This window comes from Pteropus alecto, unplaced genomic scaffold (genome assembly GCF_000325575.1).
Source record: "Pteropus alecto unplaced genomic scaffold, ASM32557v1 scaffold3, whole genome shotgun sequence".
In the NCBI taxonomy this organism is placed as follows: domain Eukaryota; kingdom Metazoa; phylum Chordata; class Mammalia; order Chiroptera; family Pteropodidae; genus Pteropus; species Pteropus alecto.
Window position 1 is genome coordinate 32,457,786 of NW_006442484.1, and position 26,448 is coordinate 32,484,233.

At 35.5% G+C, this 26,448-nt stretch overlaps 1 protein-coding gene and 1 pseudogene across 6 annotated transcripts in view; one reads left to right on the top strand and one right to left on the bottom strand.

Annotated features, from left to right (window-relative positions):
- PKP4 (plakophilin 4) overlaps positions 1 to 26,448 on the top strand; it is a 222,404-nt gene that overhangs the window by 16,896 nt on the left and 179,060 nt on the right. The gene's annotated exons all lie outside the window — the stretch shown is intronic.
- LOC112470848 lies at positions 8,713 to 8,828 on the bottom strand (annotated as a pseudogene).

The following is a 26,448-nucleotide window of genomic DNA, read 5'->3' on the forward strand; positions in this document are numbered from 1 at the left end:
GCTGAAGGACCTGAGATCTGGAGAGGTGGTCATTCAGGTTCATATGCATGCCTGGATCAGGAGGCAGAGGTGCTTTTCTTAGTGGTCATGTCTGTGTATATCTGCAGCCTGGTCATCTTTTGTGGGAATAGTCTTTGCAGGCTGGGCCTCCTGGCTCCTGATGAGCCCTTCCCTTGATGGGTGCCGGATTGTTCTCTGCAGGCCACATCTCTGCTTTACTGCTTAAGATAATCAGCTTGCTGCTCCAGTGGTCATCTTGCCTTTGCTTACTGTTGAGGAGTTATTAGGGAAATTTGACTTGAGGGTGAGTGGCAGGAAACCATAGCAGGTGTACATTGTCTTTGGAATCTGTGTTACTGATATCATTTTTGTCATTCAGTCTCCAAGGCACGTCTGTGTCTCACAGCTGAAAAACAATAAGACATAAGTCTTGGCCTGAAGCTGAAATCAGATACCATGTTAATATCCCAAAATTATTAGGCAGGTCGTAAAGGTGTATTGATCTTATTGAGAGTTGACGTCTCTTTCTGTTATTTCATGGCTTAATTTTGTGTTCAATTTTAGGTTATGTCAGTTATTTTTTATTTTTGTATAGTAATTGCTACTTTATGCTTTTAAATTTTAGGAAGTACTAAGTAAAAAACATCACACACAAGTGTGGTGGAATCCCGAAGTAGTCCCACAATTTGACATTTAACGTCTTCAAAAAAACTGAATAAAAATGTTTTGCATGTTCAAAATGTACCTTTTTCTACAAAGTAAATATAAGATACACAGTTTTACTGAATGATTGAAATGTTCCATGTAAAATGAATCAAGTAGTTGATCTGTAAATTGTTTATTCTGTGTCACCAAAACTTTCAAATGGCCCTCTCAGTCTGTTCTTGGATTTATTATCTTGATGAAATTGCCGAACCCAGGAGAATCTCTCTGCTTCACGTTAAGTAGCTGGTCTTAGTACTTGAAGTTTTGGTCTAGTGGTACGTTGTGATATTGACAAGTACATGTGAGAAGCTAAACTAAAGGTATATTAAACAAAATCCTTGGCTCTAGAAATTGTATAAATGATATTGGTGAGGTGGCAGTGAGTGATGTGTTAAAGAAATCTCCATCAGGATTTGTATCTATTAATGTAATTCAGTTAAGTTTGTTGTTTCAAGTATCATGTCTTGTGGTCATTTTACTTAAATCTAAGAATTAAACATGGAACAGGAAAGGCCTATCAATGCTACCTAGCTAGCCAATTTAAAAATTGAAGTGGTGCAATCAAACCCTGCCATGATAGTATTAGTTGGATACAAAATTAATTCAGTCCTGTGAAATGTGGAACTGGATCTCACTACAAGCTTAATGAAGTCACTAAAGTAAGTCTGCCTACCTACAAAGTTAGCCATCCACAAATTCCAGGAATTCGAGTGCCAGTTTAGTTATATATAATTTTTTATGCATAAATTCACATTATCAAAGTTTGTGTGGTTGCGAGGCACTTTATCACAAGATTTTGCTGCAGGTTTTCATTACATAAAGTCTTTCCTTCAGAAATACAAGAATTGTTCCTATTCTGAATTTGTGGGTAACCAGAAATAAACAAATTCAAGATACAAACCAGTTTGTACCCATTAGTCATAATATCAAAGTAAAGCAGTAAAACTATTATCAGTAATTACAGAAATCTTAAGCACGGGTTAGGTATCTGATTTAGCAGTACTGGCAATGGCCAAATCTTTAGATCTGGAGTCTGAACCTGACCTGTCATTTTGGCTCAAACTTGCTTCAAACCATAGATTTCTACATGCATAATGCTGTGCCTGATAGGGAAGACACACGTAGGAGATCGGTGCATTCCATAAGCTTTTATTCTACAGTCTGCCCCATCATGTGCACCGAGGAGAGGAAGAAAACTTATTGACAGGAGTTGATGGTGGGCTCAACTGTTTCGAGGCCATAGGAAACTCTCAAAACTGCAGGTCCAGTATGATTGCATAGTAGCATCCTGGTCAAGGTTCTGTCTTTCCCATTAGCTAATTTAGATGAGAATTTAGGACTTTAATCCCCTCCTCTACTCCCCTTAAATTTAAAAACAAGAAATGATCTAGGGCAACTCAGCTGGAGATGTTCTTTTAACAAATAAGGAATTGGAGAAAACCATGCCAGAGTCAGTGAACTACTTCACTGCAATGGAAGTATCAGTTCCTGTGCCACTGAAATATTAACTATGGCCTGATTTGTCTGGAAACCAAGCAGCAAGAGAAAGACCCTGTAAAGGGAAATATTCATCTTACCAACAGAGTTTCCTGAAATTATGCTGTCATATCGATCAACTGGGATAAGTCTGAGGTTCAATTTACTGGTGACAATTTCCTGATTTAAAAAATGTCTAAAGGCCCATGCCCTCTAAGCTATAAGGACTGGCTTCTGAGGTATGCAGATGAATAAGTTGATAATTATAATATTGCTTCATATATGTTATTGATAAACCAGGGACAAAGTTGATTCTCTCAGCTCTTGTGGTCTAGAGAGAAATTTCCGATTCAGGCAAAAACATTCTCAGTGTTCTAAAATATACTGGCAAAGGTTTGAGATCTTGAATTTGCAGTTTTGTTTTTGAAAGGGTGTGGTTTGAAGTTTAACCTCATGTTAGCTACAAGATGTGAGGCTGTCGAATAAAGAGGAATTTTAGCTTTTCCCAGATTATAAGGACATAATCATTATTTTGGTTATTTTGAGAATTTTTGTTTTTGATTTTGTCTTTTTTTTAATTAGGAGACTATTCGAATTATCTCTGGACCTTAAAAGTAATCACATATTGTATGTTTTGTTTCTCTTATTTAGTAAATTAGAGTATTGTAAGATGAGATGCTCACAAGCAGATGGCATGCTTTGACTTTGACTTTCAAAGTTTAATAAACACTTTGGACTTGGCTGGTAATATATGTGGTCAATAAATTCCTTGCACTAAAAGATAATCACACATTTTAGAAGTGCTGTACTAATCGAGATAAATGTAATCATTAGCGTGTGTTACCTGCCTACTGTCCACTGCTCTACCCTGGCAGTATTTTATCTTTTTTTGTTAAGTAGATTTGTAAATATTTTTATTGAATCATCAAAATTATTAGTAATGACTTACACCTTGATCAGCATGGTAAAACACAAAATATGAATCATCTGCATTATATTTTGGTAGTATAAAAACATAATTTAAACTTTTGGAGTAAATGAAACTGGTGATCATTAATGATCATAAGACTTTTTTGTTTAGAGTTTCAAATGCAGAAAAGTACAGAGAATAATGTAATGACCATCCATGAAATTATCCTTCAAATTTAAGAAATCTTGTTTTACCAGATTTGCTTAATGTTTCTGAAGTTGGCGTTTATCCTTTTCATTATGTTTTTATTTTTACTACATTTATGTATTTTTATAAAATGGCCTTATAGATGGCTGAAAACTTTGTTATGGTTATGATTTCCTGTCACTTTTCCCCTGGTATTAGAGTTAGTAAATTCCGCCCACTAAATACTCTGTTGGAAAGGACTTATTCCCATTCCTTTTCTAGCCTGGGTTCCCAAGTTAGCCTTCTCCAGGAGGTTTCTATTATTTTTATTTTTCTGTTAGCAGGAGTTGCTTAAGCAGCATCATTTTTTTTTCAACCCTTTACACTCTCAAACAACTTAGATGTTAATTAGCTAACTTTTAAATGCAGCATAATTTTTCAATTCTTTTCTTGATAGATTCCTGTTTAAGCTTCCATAGGCAGTTTGACATTTTTGTACTTAAAATAAGACTTGACATATTTATCAGCTTGGAAAAGAATTCAACTAATAGCATCCATTTTAAGGGGAAAAAGACTTCATTAACCTACAACAGGTAGTGATTCTGTTGTGTCATTGATGATAGCTGAATAAGAGTTTCTAAGTATTAATTACTCTTTGATTTATTAGTCTCTGACTTACTATATGACCCAGACAAACGATTTTTTTTTCAAGCCATGAAATAGAAATGTATTTCTAAAGCATTTATGATTTCTTCTGGATTTATGTAAATTTTGTACTTCCCTGTTCTTACTTGCCTTATTCTTTACCCCAATTTCTCTTTTTATCTTTAAGAAGAGAAATTTCAGCCCATTTCTCATGTTTACTTACTTAATGTTGTAATCCAGGGCCTATCCATAACTTGACTCCATGGTTTTACCTCAGTTCTAACATCAACCAGGCTGCCCTGTGGCTTAAATCTTCATCTCTCAGATCCCTCCTTTGTCAGCAGAGGAGGTCAGAAAGAAAAGGGCTCAGTCTTCTCAAACTTTAGCTCAAAACTGTTACTGCTTCTCCGGGAGAGCCATAGAACAGGCTTATCCTAATATCTCTAGGCCAGAAGATATACCTGTCCTTTTCTACTCAAAAGTCACTTCCAGCTAAGAGATTTTCCTGATTTCTGTTGACTGTTTCCCTCTTAATTTTAAGTAAGTAGCAACTTTTAAAATTTGCATCTTGTATAGATAGAATCTTTGTTTATAAAAATCTCTTCTTACACAAAATCATTTTTTAAAATGGCCAGTATTTCTTTAGAGAGGAAAAAAATCTCAATGATGTTTAAAGAAAAATTATATAAATAGAAAATTAACAAAAATTTTAAAGCAAAAATTGAAGTGCTTTTTAAATCTGAGATATAATTCACATACCATAAAATTCATCCCTTTAAAGTAGTTAAGTAGTTTTTAGTACATTTACAAAGTTATGCAATTATCACTAATTTTAAAACATTTTTATCACCCCCAAAATAAACCCTGAACCTGTTTAGCAGTCATTTCCTATTTCCCCTAGTTACTGGGAACCACTAATTTACTTCCTCTGTGGATTTGCCTATTCTGGACATTTCATATAAATAGAATCATACAATATGTGTACTTTCATGTCAGACCTTTTTTACTTAATGTTTTCAAGATTTATTTGTGTTTTAACATCAATCAGTACCTTTTTTCAAGACTGAATAATATTCTATTGTATGGATTTACCACATTTTGCTTATCCATTCATCAGCTGATGGACATTTGGGTTGTTTTCATTTTTTGGCTATTAAGAAAATGCTACTATGAACATTTGTATGTGTTTCTGTAGCCATATGTTTTTAGTTCTTCTAGGTATACATCTAGGAGTACAATTGCTGGGTCATATGATAGCTTCATGTTTAACTTTTTAAGGAACTGCCACACCGTTTCCACAGCAGCTGCACTATTTCACTTTTCCCACCAGCACTGTAGGACGGTTCCAGTTCTCTCATTCTCACCAACACTTTGCATTGTCCGTTTTTAATTATACCTCTCCTAGTGGGTATAAAATGATAATTCATTATAGTTTTGATTTACATCTCCCTGATGACTAAAGACATTTGAGCATATTTTCATGTGCTTATTGGCCATTTCTATATCTTCTTTGGTAAAATGTCTGTTCAGATCCTTTGCCTATTTTTTGTTGGCTAATTTCAAGTGTTTTTATTACAAGTATTGAGATTACTTTTGGGGAAAGAAAATTTTTTAGGAATGACTGATAATGTATGAGTAAAGTACATGTGAAGTGTTGACTGCCAGAAAGCACATAAAAACTACGAAACTGATTATACAAAAGGACATTATCCACCCATCTGTATTATGAAATGGTGCCAAATTAGTTTGTAGTCTTAGGGTCAGATATTAAAACATTGTTAATATTAGAGATTTTATTATAGTCTACTTAGAGTAATATTGATAAAGTTAATAGATTTGTTAACTGTGGTCTGTCATGCCTTAATTAACTGTCTGTGCTTTCTTATATATATCAATTAGCCCCATTTGTCTATGTGAGTTTACATTTAAATGAATTAAAATTTAAAAAACTCAGTTCCTCGGTCACCGTAGCCACATTTCAAGTGCCCAATAGCCACAAATTGCTAGTGCCTATCATACAAGACAGCATACATATACAACATTTCTGTCATCACAGAAAGTTTGATGGGGTAGTGCTAGTCTAGATTTATTCTGAAGTTTCTTACTCTAAGGAAAATGTCAGTGGGATTTAATTTTTTTTTTTTTAATAACCCGAGTTAGGCTTAGAGCCTTATAATTTGAAATAGCAACTTTAGAGAAAGTACAGATCACTGTATTGGATGGTAGTACACCTATTCATATTATTATTCCTGTTAATATTGTCTTTCACTCCTGTGCATTTCATCTGTCTTTGATATTTGTAGCAGTCTTTTTTTAACACCCCTAAAATCATTTGCAGTGTAGTTTTTGTTCTTGTTGTTTTCCCCAGAGGGGTCAGATCAACTTCTCTCTTAATACCCTGTGACCCTCCTGAACTTTTTGAAATTTTACTTGCAGATAACAGGTTGAAGAGAGAGAATTGAATTCTTAAGGTTTATGATGTGTGGTAGTTCTTAGCCTATACATAGACCAATTAATTTTTAAAGTAGCTTTTCCCCACCCAGTGCGAAAACAGTAAATAATTGTGGATATGGCTTAAAATTTAGACATCAAAAATAGTCATTTGGCTTATCTCAAATCACCAGTGAACAGCTGTTTGTTCATTTGTTCATTGTGTCCTTAGAAAAATCAGTATTTTGATTTGGAAAAGTTGATATCTTTTGAAAAATTGCGATAAGGATTAGAAAACCTATGATTGGTTTTCTTTTGCTTCCTTCCTCCCTCCCTCCCTCCCTCCCTCCCTCCCTTCCTTCCTTCCTTCCTTCCTTCCTTTTCTTCCTTTTCTTCCTTTTCTTCCTTTTTCTTTCCTTTCTTTTTTATCCATCCTGTTTGTTGCATTTAGGTTTATATCCCACATATAAGTGATATCATGTGTTTTTCAACTTTTTCTGTCTGACTTATTTTACTTAGCATGATTTCTTTTTATTTGTTTTTTGTTTGTCCAATTCTCATGGTGGAGTTAGTTTTTTGTCTTCAGTTACTTATTCTGTTCTTTGTTAATGCATTTTTCTCAAAGGCTCCCTAATCTCTATGGCCATTCTGAGACTTCTTGATCCTTTCTCTACTTTTTCTTTTCTGTATTACAAACAAATTGTACTTCCTGACATGTATTTTGTTTTTGTTTTTATCATTTCTCCTCTCATTCTGTCCTTATATTGTTGAGGTTTGTATCTTCAGTTTGCAGTACATGATTCCTGATAATCTCGTATAAATTTCATGAGTCACTAGAGCCACCTAGACATGAATTAGCTCTAAGTAGGCATTAGTGACAAAATATATAATATAATGTTATAGAGACTATCAGTGGGTCCGGTTGGAAAGTAATGTTTGTGCACTGAGGTAGTGTTTGAGGAACCTACAGTCTGGGGGAGTGTTTTTTATTGTTTGTTGATAGTATTTTGAAACTTTTTTAAAACCCTACTATTTAAAAAAATACTGTAGGTAAAGTTAATTATTATTTTTAATTCTTGAGTTTATTAATGTTTATTACAACCAACTGAATTTGGGATTATGTTCTACTTTAAGAATTCATTTAGGTAAAATTAAGAGATAGAGAAATTAACAGGTAATCAGAAAGGAATTGGTTTTCATCAGAGTTCTGCAAAGTATTTTAAAACTGCCAGTAAAATTTATTATTAGCTTATTTAAGTTCTTATTTCCTCATCTATTACCAGCCTGACTGAAGAATCCGTAGTATGTGTGAACATTAAAAAGTAAGCATAATAAGAATATGAATAGTTGCATATTTTTCAAAGCCTTTTGATACTGAGCTAATTCTGCATCAGTTTAACTAGCTTTGAGAACTGAAGCATTGAAGTTCTGCTATTCAGAGTATCCATTGTTGTCTTGATTTCTCAAATATGTTAGAGATGTTTATGGTTCATGGTTAGCATTTCTTCTTAATATGCATGTTGTCTAGTCTTAGGAAGATTTTTTTCTCTTCATTTTCACACTCTGAACTTTTAATGACTGAACTACCTGGTCCATGTTGGATATGCATGTATAGTCCTTTTTCAAAGAGAACCTTAACTAATGAGGCCTGTGGTGTATTTCCCATGATAATGATGGTGATAATTGACCTTTATATCAAATGACATTTTACAGTGTTATAACAAATGGATTTTCCTCCTTTATAAGTGGATTGTTAGCCATGAAGCTATTCTTCAAAAGGTAGTTACAGTAAGTGTGGTAACAGAAGATTGCCTGGTTCTGTAAGCACTTGAAACCTGCTAATAAGCAAGGTGCCAGCACAGCCTCATATGGACTTGTTAAAGGAAGTACTTATACTAGGAATAGTTCTTCAAGTGGCAATCAGAATAAAAGATACTAAGATATTGTTACTGTAAACCATCCAGTCTAGCATACTTATATTTCAACTCAGTGTAGCTCACTCAGTTGTTCCCAGGTGCCAGATCTTTTGAAAAGAAAAAAAAAAAGGTGTCATTTGATTAGGTCACTTCTGTACTTAACATGACTTACCATTGCTCTGTGATAAAAACTAAAAGCCTGGCCATGACCTACAAGGCCTTGTGTGACCTGCCTTCCTCTAAAAGCAAAGCTGCCAAATAGGTAGCCTGGCCTGTACACAAGTCCAGATTTCCAGCTTCTTTTAAGATAATAGTCAATGTTACTTGAGTTCTTACTATATAAGGCACTGTTCTAAGCATCTTATGTGAATTAATTCATTTAATCTTCACAATCCACAAACAAGATATTATTAACTCAGTTTTATTTTATTTTCTTATTATTTATGCCTACAGCACCTGGTCTTCCTAGGTGGTCTCCCATCCAAGTAGTAACCAGGCCCGACGTTGCTTAGCTTCCGAGATCAGACATCAGGCTTGTTCAGGGTGGCATAGCTGTAGACTATGGACCATGGCTCTACTGGAGTACAAACCCAGGACCTTCCGTGTGTAAAGCAGATGTGCTAACCACTACACTATGGAACCACGTCCTTAATTCAGTTTTATAGAAGAGAACACAGAAACATAACAGTGAAGCATGTCATCTAGAAATATACAGCTAAGAAGTAACGGTGATGGAATTTTAGTCCAGGCCAATTAATTCTAGACCCCATGCTCCTAACCACATTCTATGCTGCCTGAGATTGGCTGTCAGTATAAGCTATAACACCATTGTTCATAATATCACGTTTATTTATAGGATTAGCTGATTGAAGTCTCTCCCCTACAAGACTATATAAGCTCTGTGAAGGAGGAACTATGTCTTTCCACTTTACCATTGTGTGTTTAGAGTCTTTTATGCTTTCTGACATGTACTAGGTGGTCAGTGTATATTTATTGAATGAATAAATGAAAGTGTCTTGATATGACCCATCACTGTGCTTGAACATGAGACCAGGCCCTTTTATAAGCAAAAATATCCAATCCTTTAGTTTATTATCATCTGTAAAATTAAAAAAATGATATTGAAATTTCTGTAAAGTCTATTGGATACTAATACAAAAAAGAGGTAACTTCGTAATGGCCAAGGATTTGTTTTTGTACTTTTGTTTTGATTGTGAGTATTAAAATAGGTATTAAATGGTTTATGTTCAATAGCATCCACTCACGATGACAATAATTAAAATATTTTGGCATATGTAACCTAATTAAGGTCTGTAATACGTTAATTTATTTAAAACTTATAAACAGCATTCATATTTTGTTACAAACACATTCTGAGTTTGGCTACATTGAATTTTTTATTTCTAATTAAATCTATATAATCATTAATAGTAGAGTTCAAACTAAAAGAATTACAAAAATGGAATTTGATAAGGAGAATTGGATTTGATGACATTTAATTTGTAATTATAGTAAAATTATTTGGGAGACACTTGACAGCTCAATTTCTAAATTCTTTCGTGATGGACTATAATTAAACTAGTTTCTTCCTATTTGAATACATATAGATATACTATAAGAAGAAAATTTTATTATATTAAGTTATATGAAGTGTGGAGACAATGTTAATTGTGTCATAAAAGGTAGAATTTTTTTCCTTTGAGGTTTTGTTAAAATAACAAATCATGGTGAAGTCAAGAAATTTAAACAGTATGACTGACTGAACATTTTCCATTTTATAAAATTTAATGGGATTTTAGAAATCTAATAGTTTAGTGGCAGTGTAAAACTGAGTTTTAGGTGAAACTAAAGTCTTAAAGCACAGTTTTGATGACTACGAGGTCCTGAGACCAACAGATATCATCCAGCTGTTAGAGCAGTGTTTTGGCTTAACTAAGAGTTGTGGAGTGTCAAGTAAGTTGTGAGGTTAAGAACAAAGTGGCCCATATTCCAAATCTAGCTCTTCTCAACTAAACTATAAGACAGAATTGATTAAATAGAGCATGATAAATTAGTACCTACTACATGGAAAACTGATTTGGGAAGCAGTCTGGAAAGATAACCTGAAAGATGTACTTTGTGTATCACCAGCAATAGGCCATTGTCATGAACTATAGCATTGCAGTGACTTAAAGTCATTCTGCTTTGCTTGGAATGGTTCCTCTTGAGCATCAACAGTTTGAGGCTAGATCATAGACAATAAAAACACCTGAGTCCAATGACAGTCTTTGAATAAGACGATTTGGGCAATGGTCATTCTTTCCATAGCTTTGCATGCAAAGAATGGTTACAGTCAGAAGTATCTTCCCTGTAACTTCTATATAACTTCATAATCATACCTGTTACTAGCTCTGTGATATATTCCTTATCTAAGGTATAAATAAATATAAACAACAGGGGAAGCAGAGACCAAAGAGAAGCAAGTGGCCAGAGCATGGAGTTGATCAGATGATAATTCAACTTGTAGTAGTGATCTTAGCAATAGCTTGTCAGCTTTGGGTGATAGTTAAAAATAATTGCAGGTATCATAGTGGAGCCTTAAATAGACTGTGTTTAACTGGCACAAAGTCTTGTTAAAGATGCAGTTGTATAAACCATACAGTGGTTCTATATATTTTCTCCTTTACTAGTTGTCTTCACATAATCTTTGGAGGTATGTAATATTATCAGTATATACTTTACACACCAGGAAGCAGCCTAAGAGAAATCTATAACTTGCCTAAGATCTTGCAACTGGTGAGTAATAAAATTAGAACCTAAACCTTAGTTTTCTGATGTGAAAAAGAAAGGACTCTTTAAACATGCTATTGCACCGAGTTAATGTGGGAGATGCCATACATATAAAGCACCAGTGAATTTAGAGTTTGGGTTTGTTTGGGTATAATATGTATATAATTGTTCAAGTTAAATTTAAATAAACTTGTGCTGAAAGAACTTGAATGTTAGAATACATTCTACAAATACCATTCCACACTTTTTTTCTTTATACCATTTGATCACTGAGTAAGGACATTCTATATACATTACCAAACACAGTTCTGGCTCCTAGGGATTCGGTGGTGTCAAATGATTGAATGAATTAATGAATGGAAGGAAAGAGCGGAGAGAAGGAGAGGGGAGATGGAAAGGGAAAGGGATGGAGAGGAATAAATTAATTTGGCAGATATTGTGTCTTGTAAGAGAAGTTCTTTTGGAAATAAATATGGTGATGAAATATAACACGTAAATGAATAGAAAACTCTTGAGACGTGTCTAAATCGTAAATGAAATGTTGATTTGTTTCTTCAGTTATGGAATCATTTACTTCTGAATTCATTCCATAGGATCAGACCACAGTCTAGGTAGACTTTTAAGTTTTTTTCAATTTCTTCCCTTTATTCTCACAAATTTTAGCACTGCCACTTACTAAATTTTTCTAACCATTGTCTATTCGATCCTACAATAGATTTCTGTGCATGTGCAACACAAACCAAATTTTACATTCTTGTAGAACTAAGTTATAAAAATATTTTTGAGGGAAGAGCTGTAAGAAACAGGATATAAGCGTTAAAAATGGATGAAAGCTTAATTTAGCAAGTATTTGTTGAGCCTACTATGTGTTAGGGGCATCCTCTTTTTTTAGCACTCATTAGCCTAGCACACATTATTCCTACTAGAATTCCTTCACCTTCTCCTCCTGAGCACTTTGTTTCCTTCACAGATGACTCTTCATTTGGTCTTACTTCGACTACTGAGGCTTTTCCAGAGAGGGTGCCTTGGTGAATTTACATATGTGCTCTTTCCTTATTTTTCTTTTTGTTTAACTTACATTGCTCGCTCTCTCTCTCTCTCACTTCTAAATAATGGTGAGGAAGCATTCGCAGAGAAGAAGGGATCTGTGTTTCTGTGTTTGATTTGGTCACAAGAGGGATGAACAAAGCCTCTATCATGTACAAATGGATAGTTACAAAATAGACATGGAGATATAAAGTGTAGCATAAAGAAAATAGTAATATAATAAACATGTAAGGGGAAGAAGGGTACTAGACTTAGTAGGGTGATCACTTTGTGAGTTTTTTAGATCTCTAATCACTATGCTGTACAACTGAAACTAATTATTGTATGCCAACTATAATTTTAAAAAACTCATTGAATTGTATACTGTAAATACAAGCAACTAATTTTCTATTATATTTCAATAAGCCAGAGGTAGCAGGAGGAGAAGAAAAAGAAGAAGGGATCTTCCTCAACCCTGTCTTGACAGATTGACACTCTCTGTCGCACTTATATCCAGTGTACAGTAGTATGTGGTAGACAGCTTTTAAGATAGCCGCAGTGATCCCCACCTCCTGGAATTAATGCCTTTGTACAATCCTTCCCCTTGAACATGGCCCAAATTTATTATTCACTTCTAATGAATATTCTTTACAGTTATATATTGTCACTACCAAGAATAGCATGTTATCAATATTGTGATTTTTGATAGCTTTGTGGTAAAGAACTTAGAATTTTCCCCTGATCCTGGGGCCCATTTAAAATAGCCTGTGGCTATTTAAAAAGCTGTTCAAAGGGTATCTGGAACCAGATATGGGCAGGTGAGTGAGGCACTGTGCTTTCAAAAGAAGGTTTGTCTTCTTTTTGTTGACTGCCTTCATGGTCTTGGAGAATGCATTACATCTCTCTGAGTCATTTTCTCGTCTCTATACTGGATGAATTTGAACTTGAGGATTTTGATAAATATCTTCAGTTCACATCCTCTACATCCGGAAATCTAATATTTTGTTTGCTTTTTGCTAAAGTTTCGTTAAAAACAAAAACGTCCCATCCAGGTATGGTGAAGTTATGTTTTTCTTTCAGAAGCCATATGTTGTAGGTATGAAATTAATGTACCATCTTAAATCTTTTGATATTTTTTCATTTGATATTAGCATATCTGGGCTTCTTTTGAGTTACTATTTATAGTAACTTCCTGGAGTTATAGTTATGAAGGTAGTTTTAATGTAGTTAGACTATCTTAATCTTTTTGAGTTTGTGTTTCTGACAAATCAAAGAGGTTTCTGAAGTTAAAATCTTCTTGTTGATCCAAAATATGTGTCCCTTTCTCTACACTGAATATATTTTGTTCCTCTTGTGGAGTTGCTATGGCATGTCTGAAACCATCTTCTATATTTTAAAATGTTCCTGGTATCTAATAATGACACTCAAAACTCTGATATGGGTTCTCCTGACCCTTGGCCTCCTGCCTTAGCAGGATACAGGCAGGTGATTTTTGCTGAAAGCCCCTTCCCCCTCAGGTCCAAGGTTTATTAACCTTTTTTTTTTTTTTTTTTTAAGTATCAGAAACTGAATTCTACTCACTATATTTAAGCCCTATGTAATTCCTGTGGCTTACAAAATTTTCTTGCCGTTCAAACATAAGTATGTCCTACAAAAACTTTAACAAGATGTAGTAGGAGTCTGGAGTCTGGCTCTTGTGCCGATGGCTCTAAAACCCGGCCACAGCCCTTCCCACCACCACCCCCTCTTTGGGAAAAAGCAATGCGAACCCTTTTTCTTTAGCTGTTGGTCATTAAGGACACAATTAGGGGAAATCTTGTTCTCAGGTTGCATTTTTAAATAGGCACATTAGAGATACTAAAGTAATAGTTTAAGTAAATCCAACCTCATTGGATTTACTTAAACTGTTTTTAGTCTGTTTAGGAGTATACAAATCATTAACACCAGATGGCACCTACCTAGGATTTTTGAAGGATGAAATCGGGATACTTATAGTCAAAATACGTGAATTTAGCTTATGAGCAGTAATTATGCCAGCGGATTAGTTAGTGCCACAGTGGACACATCGTTGCAAGGGGACTTAGGACATTAGTGTCCACCTTTCTCTCCTGCTGAGCTTCTGGTACCTCTGTGACAACAGACAATGGTTCTCAAGTCAAATTAAAAAAAAAAAAAACTTCAGAGGGAAAATAAAAGTGATATCTACAAGGATAAACATATTTACTAGAATTTTTGAGGGGTTAAAAATGTACATGATGTGTTTTTCATAGATTTTCAAAAAACCTGTAACAAGTTTCCACTTTTAGCGGCTGTTTTTTAAGCTACTGTTGGGCTTTAAATAATGAGAATAGCTAATTTGTCATAGATGGTTGAAGTTTAGAAATGAGAAATAGCAAGTCAGAATAAGCAGGCATTTTTCTGGAGGAAGAAGTGCCAATACAATATTCTTTAGGCTTCCATGCAGAGAATGGTTTCAAACATCTATCCAATCTATTGAGGAGGGCATGAGTTTCTAGGTTTTTAGTAGTGAACACCCTAGAAGATTGATGAAAGTACCTTCTATTTGTTCTCCTCACTTCTATTCTCCCTACTTCATTCACATTGCTAATCTTTATTTTGTAGTTTTTTAGTTGGACTTTAGTGAGGGTTGAGTTGTTTGTATATCCCAGTTTGTGGTACTTTGTCGTCATTGGTCTGGGCCAAACCAGTGTTTTATGTATTAACTCTTGTTGTCACTGTCCCTTACATATTACACCCCCCTCCCCCGCCACCTGCCGCCACACACATACTATTATAGGCACTATTCTAATGTTTTTAGTGTTATTTTTGTTTGTATGTACTCTTGTATAATGACTTGTATATTATGTAAATTGTTACATAAATGGTATTGTTCTCATTTAGTTAATACTTTCACTCAGTAATTTATTATTAAAGGTCTGTTTCTGGTCCTATGTGAATATTAAGCTTGTTGATGGTTCAGCTTTCTAATTTTTGCTAGTTTATCAGGTAAGAAATACCTCCTTTTCAGTTTTTATTACTCTGGCTACTTGTGAACTTCATTATCTCTTCATCTGCTTATCTTTTGGGGGTATCCTGCAAATTTTTTATTTAAACCTTTGCCCTATGTTGATTTGAGGTACATTCTCATATCCTGGATATTAGTTACTGATCAGAAAATTGTGAAAATCTTCTAATCTCTCATCTGCCTGTAAACTTTATCGACTGAATAGAAACCCTTAAATGTGCTGTCAGATTTTTTTATTTTTGCCTAATGGCTTGTTGGCTTAAAGTCATTCCCTCCTTTTAACTTTCAGAGATGTTCTCCAACATTTTCTTGTTTTAACTTTATAGTTTTGCCTTTCACAACTTGGATTCCCTCCATCTAGAGTCACATTATATAACTGCCTTCATTAAGCCTTCAAGTGGCCAATTGCTTGCAGAGTGAAACCAGAACACTCAGGGCATAGGAAGCCCCTCAAGATCTGTTGCATGTCCTTCTCCCATTCAGATGTGACCACACTGCCTCTTATTCACCTTCATACTCCAAGTAGAAAGAATTTGATGTTTTCTAAAAACATCCTCTAAGAGAAAAGCAAGCATTGTAGCATAATTTAAAAGGTATTTTCCCTACTTAAATCATACCTCAAAAGAGGTATTCCTTTTGTTAATTTTCAAATAGAAATACTTCTATTTAAAATATAGAGGTAATTCTCATTGTTTAGTAAGTCTAACAATACAGAAATGTACAAAGCAGGATATGAACAATTCTGAGCCCCAACCTTTTGCATACTTTCCTCTTTACTATTCATAGAATCATTTGGGAAAGATGTCAAAAATCTCAATACCCAGGCCATATTTCCAGACCAAATAAACCAGAATTGCTGGAGATGGGACTCAGGCATTGATATTCTTAGTAGATCCCTAGATGATTCTAATACACAGCTAATGTTAGAAATACTAGCTCTCCCAACACTTTCAAAAATAAAAGTGGTTCATACCAAACACGTTTTTTAGCATCTTGCCTTTCTTTCTCTAAGTACTTGCTAAGTGAAATTTAAAACCCCACCTTTGGTTTAAGATTTAACTACAATGAAAAATTCTATTGATTTTGAAAATGTTATCAAGCTTGCCAGCCCTGTTAATCAACTTAACTAGCAGTATAGAGTAATTATTTTAAAGTGATTAAATATTCTTGTGAATGATTGTAACTTTTGACTTAATAGTACGAGTAGTAAAAAGTTCCCTTTTTGCATTAGGAATCATAGTTTATCAAAATCCATAATGAATGGACAGTGGATGATCTTCTTAGGTTCTTTATTTTCATTGTGCCAAATGGCAGAATATAGGCAAGTACTTAGGAACTAAGGTTGTAAAAATTAGAAGCCCTCCCCGCACCCAAATTAATTTACTCAAAGTTAAATTGCCTCTTTTTTTTTTTTTTTAAACTGGGAAATCATCTTTTTTCTTATTCTCATTCTCTTCCTCTGCACTGGCTTCTTCTCCTTAAACCTCTCTCTCCCCAGATTTTAACAACAGCTGGAAACCTGGTTTCTCCTCCTGATAGCTGGCTTGATCTCCCTGTTCCCTTTCACAGTTAGGATACTGTTTCACAGTCAAATATCTGATGCCATATCCTCTTCCTCAGAGCTTGTTCTCTGCTGAGCTCCTCCCAGCCCTGCTTTTCTTCCTGAGCTCAGGCTTAGCTCGGGAAGAAACTCTTGATTTCCTAACAAGTTTTTCACATCTCATCTTGCCCAGAAGCACTTGGCCCTGTTGAATACCTGCTTCTTGGTGAAATTTCTTTCTTCCTTGTCTATTAGGATATAATTTTGTGTTTCTCTTTTATCTTTCCAACTCTTATTTCTTGAGTTCCATTTTCAGGTGACCACTTTCCTCCTGCACATTTTTAAGTTACCTTTTATGTCCTTATAAAAGTGTTATGCATGTTTACAGTAGAAAATACAGAGTAATAAAAAGGATAGACTATCAAAAATTTCACCACTTAGAAATAACATTTTGTCTTTGATTATTTATTAAGATGAGATCATGCTGCATGTGTAGACTTTTATACATAGCTCTTTAATTTCTCCCTACTTAATAATATATATTTACCAAACTTTTTAATGGTGTTACTTTTTCAACTTTCAAAAATTCTTTTAAATTAATGTGTGTGTAAGCCTTTGAGCCATGCTTCTCTTGCTCAGGCCCGCTTCCACATCTGGAAGTGTACTTTCCCTTCTAATAAAACTTTTCTTTTCTGCTGTAAATAATAATAATAATAATAATTAATTAATGTGCATGTAGTTAAAGTCAAATAATACTGAAATGTATGTAATAGTCCTTTGATTCCCTTGCCTCATTCTTGTTTCCAGAGTCATATACTTTCAATTATTTTAGCTATTTTTTCTGGTATTCATCTCTTTATTTTTGAATAATATGGTTGGTTATATGATTTCTTGAATCATCAGTATTAGACATCATCTATTTATTTATTATATAAGTGAAAATGTCTGCCTTACACCTCTTTCTTCTCTTTCCAATTTCCTAATACTGGTATATCACAATTTTTAAAAATTAATTCATTATTCATTTTTGCATTATTTTGACTATGTAAGTATTATTCATCCATAAACCAAATAGTCTCTTGTCTTTTTTTGTACAAGTGCTTTTTTCTCCAGTGGAAATATTTGCCTCATTTCTCCATATCCTTTATTTTGATCTATGGCAGAATCTTCTCAGACTCTTCTTCATCTTAGTACCATTTTCCATGTGGTGGTCAATCTAGCAGATAACAAGTGAGTTCCATTGTTTTCTTTTGACCCACCCTCTGGGGGCCAGCCCTCTTCTTTTGTTTCCCTGCTCTAGGCTGGGCTGGTAGCTCTCTAGGCCAGCTCTACAATGTCCTTGCATCCGAGTAACCCTCATCAAGGGAGTGAAGAGATCTCAACACTCTTGCATGTAAGGAGATAAATGTGATGATACAATGATGTTAGCAAATTTGGGGATTTGCTAAGTTCTCAGAAAGTCCCCGTCAAGCACTTGATGCTGGCAGTGAGCACAGTTCACCCAGCCTTCGGTTTGTGTGTGCCTGCTCATCCGTCACCTTTCCTTGATGCTTCAGAGTTGCTGGTCTATGTCTAACCATTGGTTTCTCTCCTCCCTCTTTCCACTTTCCCTGCCCTTTTTCATTCTCCTGTGTGATTATGGATTGCATTGTTAATGTCTTTTGGTCTTTTGGGAAGGGAAGAAGGGAATGGAATCCAGGGGTGCAAAATTCGTTTAAAATGAGGTTGACATTTTCAGACTTCAGAAAGTAGGCAGACTCTTACCATTATAAAACTTGGATCATTTTCTTTTTAAAATTTAGGAACTTTAAATGATTCACTGATGAAGAGGGAAAAGCTATTTGCATTTATCAGAGTTCTCATACTTCAACTCAAGATACTCATATTACTACTTTAGGCATTTTGCTCTGTTTTCAGCACTTTAGAACAAAGAAGTTATATATTTTCATTATGTGCATTCTGAAAATCATTTCACCTCAGCATTGAAATTGTTTTCTTTTAAATTGTGGAGGGGGGAATGAGTTCTGTTTAAAACAAACAAACATAAAAGACTTTTTAGTAGTAAAAATAAGTGACCTTTTATAGTTTTACCTGAAATTCAGCTGAAATATCAGCTGGGCCAAAAATATACTGTGAACTAGACAGTTATTTGCAATAGTATAAATAAGTAATTACAAAATATACCTTAGTTATTTGGAAGTATATGAGCAAATTATGAACCTCATATGTCTGAAGTGATGATTAATAACATTAAGGAGGATGATTTGTTTTGGAATAAAATATTTGAATTAGGTAATCACAGATAGCAAAAACACTTTAAAATATGATAGTAGATTACTTTCATTATTCAATTATTTTTTATTTAGAAACTTTAATATGAAATTTTCTAAACCAACGTCAAAGATTTTGAGGTACTACATATTCTCATTATAGGTAAAATTCATTTAGTATTTCTTTTAATTCGTAAAGTTATGCTTTTTTAAAAACCAGATAGAAATTTCAGTTTTGCTATTTGCTTGTCAGGTAAATTTGGTAACATTTAAACTGTTTTGAATGAATTTCTTTATCAATGAAGCGAGGAAAATTCCTGCTTGTGGAGTTTTGTGGGTGTTTGGTTTTTTTTTGTTCTTTTTTTAAGTTCAGTGAGATCAAGTAGATGGCTATTATCCTATTTTCTGCCTTTTTGGTAATAAAATAAAACTATTAAAATAGTATTATTTTTTCAGAGTGACGAAAACTAGAAAGAATTATAAACCTCCTACTGATGAGGGTCAGAGAGTCGGGCTCACATTGCCACAACTCTTCTTTTGAGGAAGTTGGCAGGTAGCATCCACAGCCTTAAAAAAATTGTTTTGTGAGTTTTAATGTACTGTAAGGCAATAATCGCTCAAGTGGACACGATTACTTTCAGCTGAGTTATTTAGAGTATTAACAATAAATCTAAATATTGAGTTAATATGTCATACAATAGATTTCTATGTAGCCTTTAAAGGTAGTTGTATTTTTTTTTTTAAGGACAGGTATATGTATGTATTTTTAACCTTTTATTACAGTAAATTAATATCAGTTAAAAAACTTTTAAAACTATTACAGTGATATGCTAACTTTTTCTATTCTGAGTTGGGCTACATTAGCTTTTAAGCATTTTTGAGTGCCTTTTTTTTTTTTTCCCCTTGGCTCTTTGCCTAGCTTATAGTTTCTGGTTCCCTTCCTTATTGCCTGCTTTTCCTACTTCTTTTCAGTTACTTGGTTTTGCTTGCCCAGTGCTAGATATAAATCACATGTAGAAAATAAATACTGATTGAGGAGAAGTTATCTTCTCTTAAAAAAAAATCTTCCAATTCTTTAAAATGTGGCTTTAGAAAATGGTCTCTCAGTTTTTCTGGAAACATACAGTGTGATGATTAAGAGCTTAGCAGTCAGGTAGACCTGGGCTTAAATCCAGACTGTGTCATTTTCAATGTGTGTGACCTTTAAGCAGGTTATTTAACTTCTCTGGCTTCTGTGTTCTCAACAGTGAAACTGGGATAACGTGTAACTCAGTTTGCCTTGAGGATAAATTATGTAATATTTGTCAAGGGCTGAGGGCTATCTGACTCACAAGAAGTATTCAATAGAAGATTGCTGATGTTGCTATTATAGCATTAACTTTTAAAAGATGAGATGGAGGCCAGACATATTTCAAATACTATTTCAGTTTTTAAAATCCTAGTAAACATTACCTACTTGGTGTATAGTCAAAAACCCAAAAAATAGATCAACAAAAGATAGTATGGGGTAGAATTCAGGGGTTCTTTTGATGTTTTATAAATATTATAAACAGGTACGGAATGTGGCAGAAAGAGAATGAGGAAAGCATAATAGGGAAGAGGGAAAACCCAAGTCTTAGTTCCCAACTAAATCAAAAAATATAAATGATGAATGTAATCACCTTGGGGAAATGTCAGAACGGTCGAAAGGGGATGGGGAGGGATTCTCAGTTGTACAGCTTTTCATGTACTTTTAAATGAATGTGAGTATGAGGTTAGAAGTTGTAGGGTGATTTGAAATGGGTAAAATACCTATCCAGTTATAAAAAGCATTTTTACAATCTTTACTACATTCTAGTGGTGGACTCTGTATTTTGGTACTTTGTTTCAGAATTTTTGTTGTGAAATACTTTTAAAGTGTTAACATTTTATTGGTTTTATATAGTGTTCTGAAAGTGTTAACTGTGTTATAAAGAGTAATTTTGTTTCTTGGGCTTCATTTTTCCTTTCAGCATTTCTTTGGTTATAATCATTGGGAATCTAGTTTATTATGCTGATGTAGACCATATAGCCATCTTTTCCAGGATGTTTCTTCTAATGTCTGGGGATCCTGCAGTGTTGAACCATGGAGATAAGTCAGTAGGGCAGTGTTAGGCTGTTCTAGAACTTATTACACTCTGTTTTGATCTTAAACATACTTCTGCTCTTCAGATAATGCTCTTGCTCTTGTGCCAGCAGTGGGAAGGTTGTAATTTTCTTTTTCTCCAGAGGTGGAGGATTTGGGGGGAATCCAGATGTTCTGCCGCTCTTGACCAGGCATAGCTTTCTGCAGCACAGCAGGCGATGGTGACATCACACAGCCTGTGGCCACAGAAGAGAGCAGAGTTCCCTCTATCATCTGGGCATCAAGGTCATGGGGCTAGTACATCAGCTATGTGCTCCTAAATCTAAAATAAGTGTGGAAGCATAAACAGTAAGAATGAAAGACACTCCACATGAAAGAGGCTGCTATAGGGGTCCAAAATAGTAATTACTTTAGATTCCCTACATATTTGATCAGTTGATCATGGCGGTTAACAGGGAAGACTTGTGGAGCTTAATTTTACATGCGTAAGACTAAATGACCCATTGGACTTTTTTTTTTTTTTTAATTAAAAAATGGACCCCTTTTATATCAGCGCTGTAGATGTGTACAGTGCCTGAGGATACACAACCACCAACCAACTTAAGTGGGCAGTGTTCCCTTGGGGCCCTCACCCTAAGCCCAGAGTTGGCCCAACAGCCTTCCTTCTGTGCAGCCTGCCCCATCCTGTACTGCTGACAATGAGGCACGCCATTGACCCACCTTGCTCAATTTCCTAGCTTGTTCTCAGGAGAAGTTAGTTGCTTTGACCCAATTGTGTCTCTAGCTCTAGAAAAACTGTAACACCACTGAGTTTTGGTCGGATAACATTTAGTACATGTCTGCATTTAAGTTAGAATAGCAGAGGTCAGTGTTCTGAAAATCCTGAAGGATGGTTGGGCATGTGTCTACTGGCCTGGAGGAAAATTTGTATTTGTGTGGGTGGCAGAGCAGAGCACCTCTGACCCCTACTGCAGTTTGAAAGCTCTGTGGCCTGACTTCCTGACATTGTGTTGTAAATCATGCCATTGTCTTAGCACTTATTCTCCATTCACTTGGTTAGAAATGAGGTCAATTATTTCTGGAAAAAAAAATTGGTAATACTTGGATCAAGTGAAAAACTACCCTTACCCATAGATTTTTCTTAGACTTCTTGAATAAAATGAAGGATATTAGAGCACAAAGTCTATAGAGATTGGAAGTCAGAAAGTAGGATGCATTAATTAAAGTATCACCTCTCCAGACTCGAATTTGCAATTTCTGATTCTATTATTATGCACAGTAATATCACAGGAATCAGAAAGTGAGATGGTAATCTCTCAGAAATGTTAGAAAGTTCTAATTATTATACTAATGCTTGAGAAAGTAGTCCTGAAAGTCATCCTCAGTAGTAAGTTGTTGGCGTTTTTATGGACAGTATGTAAGGCAATTTAGTATATTTTACATTCATGAATAATCAGGGTAGGCTAATCTTGCATGTTTATATCCTAATTATTCTATTTTTAGAACTCGCATCATTTCTCTTTCTACTGCAAGAAGCTAGAACGTCCTAACCGTGATGCAGTGGTTGCACCCGTAGCATAGTGGCAAATGTGAAGGCCCCAGTCAGCTCAGTTGCTTCTGTAGAGAAAGCAATCATCCTAAATGCCAGTAATGACAACCTTGTTGATTATACCAGTCAAGGTCTATTATTAATCATGCAAAAATTTTCATTTTTGCCTTACAAATATGTTTTTGTTCTTCGGTAAACATGCATAATAGCAAAAAATAAAGATAAACCATCCTCATTAAAACCTGAGTTCTGTAAAGAAAAGGCACAAAGCTTTCCATGTTTATAGACATTTTGATGTTTCCCTGAGCAACAGAAAAAGCAGTTCTTATTTAGCTTAGCATCAATATCACAGAAAAAATATGAGCCTGCAGAAGGTAATAGCCTCCATTTTTTTCCACAGAGGTACCTCCAAGTCAAAGCCTGTGGCTTACTTCAACCCTGGAATCTGTGACAGTGTGCATGAGATTGAGACAGTTCTGTGTTTTTGACCCAGGGACTCCCTTGACTGTGGACCTGCTCTTGCCACTCTGGGGCTGGAGCCTGGACCAAATAAAAGCAACCTGTAGCTGATGAAGTTGTGGTTCCAGATTAGATCCTTTCTGTTATTCTGCGGGTGGTCTCCTGCAGAGTGTCCTACCAGACTTTCATACCAGGTGTGTCCAAACTGAGTTCCTAGCATTGGCTTTTCCTCCTGTTTTCCCTAGTTTTATTAATGATACCAGATATAAAACCATAGTTCATCTTTGATTTGTCTCCTTCCCCTGATCCCATGTCCAGTCAGTTATCAAGTCTTATTGACCTAATTGTTTTGACTTATTTCTATAACATTGCTCAAACCTATAGTCTCAGCTCATTTCTCACTTCTATTTTTCCATCTAGCTGAACTATCAGGATTAGCTCCCAACAGGGCCTCTTGTCCCCCTCTTCTTGCCAGTCAGCCTAACATCATAGCTAAAGTGGTCTTCCTGAAACATGAAGGAGATGACATCACTCTCCTGCTTGGATATTCCCATTGGAGCCCTGATTCCTATCATACAGGACAAACTTCTTGGCCTCATCTGCAAGACCAGCCATCCTTGCATTTCCTAGGGTTTACCATTATCCCTTTCAGGCACCCTGTCATTCAGCCAAACCAGAATGATCATCAGCTCTATACACATCCTACAGTATGTTGCCCCTGTCCTTTTTGACCATCTCTTATTTCTTCACTCTGCCACGAATCTTCTTCTGATTTTTAACTCACTATCCAAGGGTTTTGCACCTTTCAAGGCCCTGCTCAGGAATTTCTTCCACAAAGGTATTCCTGATCTCTAGTCCCCTTATTCTTCCTACATGCAGGTGTATGTACACACCATTTCACACTCCGTACCTCTTTTACCTGAGATGCTTTTTAACAGTGTGTATATGGCCATATGTCTTATTATAAGACTGTCTTACTCAGATACTTCTGAACTTAATTTCTTTGAGGTCAGAATTAGCTTCGAATTCACTCTTCTATTCTCCATGGTAGTACCAGGCATGGTGCCCCACATGTAAATCAATAAATGGATTCAGAGATCTTGATTTTTAAGTTTCTTACATATCTGTGTTTTTTTTCCCCTCTACAAAATGCCTTCGATATTTGGTAATATTTATAAAATTGTCCAGAGATCTTGATTTTTAAGTTTCTTACGTATCTGTGTTTTTTTCCCTCTACAAAATGCCTTTGATATTTGGTAATAATTATAAAATTGTGTAGGAAGTAATGGTAAAAAAAAAAAAAAAATCCTTGACCAGTTATAATAAAAGATAACATTCCTTTGTGTTCTAACCAATTTTATGAGGGTTTTGTGGTAATATTTATTATGTTCTGTTTATAAGTGGGGAGAGATAGACTTCTTAATAATAGAATGAGAATGGAGACATCCCTACCTTTTCATAGTTTACAGATATCAATCTATAAATCAATCTGATAAGATATATTAAATGCATTTTTAAAAATATTTCTAGCAGGCCATGAAACTTTGTGTGTTGGTGAAGACATAAGGGGTTGACTACCACGAGAAATGATTTTCATTCTTTTGTTAATTAAAAAGGTTTCCTATAAGAGAGAACATCTTAGACTCCAATGTTAGAGGGAAAGGAATTCAGAGAGATGTAGGTATCTGGGAGAGGGCATGGACTAACAAAAAGGTATTTATGTTCTGAGCAACTATGACAATTGTACCTTTGGGAGCTACCTAGTGATTCTTGTCAGCAGCTCTGTTTTGGGCAGAATGGACACCAGAGGATTTTGATAGCCCAAATTTTAATGCCCTTGCTTTTACTCTGTATCTAACTAGGAGCCATTTAGTAGAGCTACTGCTTTGTTGGAGACCTCAGAAGCTAGGGTAAGATGCATTTTAGCTTTAATTTGTCAGGGACAATAAGCACACTCAAAACCCCCCAAGGAAGGGTCTGGGCTCAACAGCACGCTGCAAACACTGTCCCCCGTGGGGCAGGCTTCCCAGCGCTGCTGTACCAGGCCCCATGGCCTCCTGGGCTGTAGCCTCCTGTGGGCTATATTTCTGAGAATTGTTACCAAAGAGGCTAACATTACCATTGATGACCTCTCACTTGGTAAACAAAACAATGACAACAAAGAAACCCACCATTTACCGTTGCCACGCACCTCTGCCATTTTGGCTTTTCTGGGTATCCACTGATGTCGCTTAAAATGAACCATTTTATTTTTAATTGCTACATGCCAGGTTGGTTTATGTGCTTCTGTTTCTCAGCATTCCACAGATGCCACATCACTCAAAGCTGTGCTTTAGTGCATCTTTACAGATTTCTCCCTCCCTGCCCTGCAGAGTGTCCCTGTTGAGGTTCTCAGATAGCAGCTGCTTGCATACCCTGCTCACATCCATCCACAGCACATGTCCAGCCAACTGAGCTGAATTGGAGTGAATGTGCCTTCGGCGCTGGTGAACTGGCTATGTTCCAGGACTTTGCCACTCCTGTCTTGCCATCTGATGTTAAGTGTTTTGTTGAAGAGGAAGACTTAAACACTTCAGTGAGGGCAGAACCGAGTTTCATTAGTTTTGCGAAAGGTGCGTGATTACTCTTTCATCTCTCCAAAGTGTGTTGGTACTCATTTTCATACTGTCTTCTTAGCACATGGACAGTATCACTGTGAAGATACCAGGCTAGGTAAATTTTCTTGACCAAAGCAGGTTGTGACCTTAATTTTCCCACTTACTTTTTAGTCCTTACCTTAGAGTCTTTAAGAGTACAGGATAATTTGTAATCACTCCAGGCCTTTCCCAAATATGCACTTCATTCAGGAGCACGTTTGTTGGCATTGGGCAGGTTCTGGACAATATTCATAAAGCGCATTTGCTCATGCTTAATGGCCTCACTGAAGTTTTCTGAGGGCTGAGAGCAATTAGCAAAGTAAAATAGAGTAAAATGGAAGCTACTTACTTGGCTTCATTTAACTATTTGTGATGAGGAGTTGACCATCTATGTGGATGTAAAAGACTGTGATAGTGAAACCCCAAGATCTTAAGGAATATGTAAGAACAAACATATTGTAGGAACTGAGATAATCCAGATTGGCTGATGGTGTAACCTTAGATATCTTGATAATGGTTTCTGGAAATAAGGTACTGGACTGGACATAGTAGAGACCCTTTGGTCCATTAAAATCCAGATTGCTGCCTTTGTAGGTTAGGATCCATAAAAACTCAGGTTCTAGTCTCTTCTGAAATCGATGTACCTTCCCATTCCTAGTGTGGGGGCTCCCTAATAAGTATTCAGAGAAGCTAGAACCCTCATTCCCATGCTAGTGCTCTGTCTGGAAGCCTTAGTTTTCAGTTGTCTCTCAAGTCCTTTAAAATTCTGTGACAGAAAACTTCACCTTCAGTTCCTGCCTCT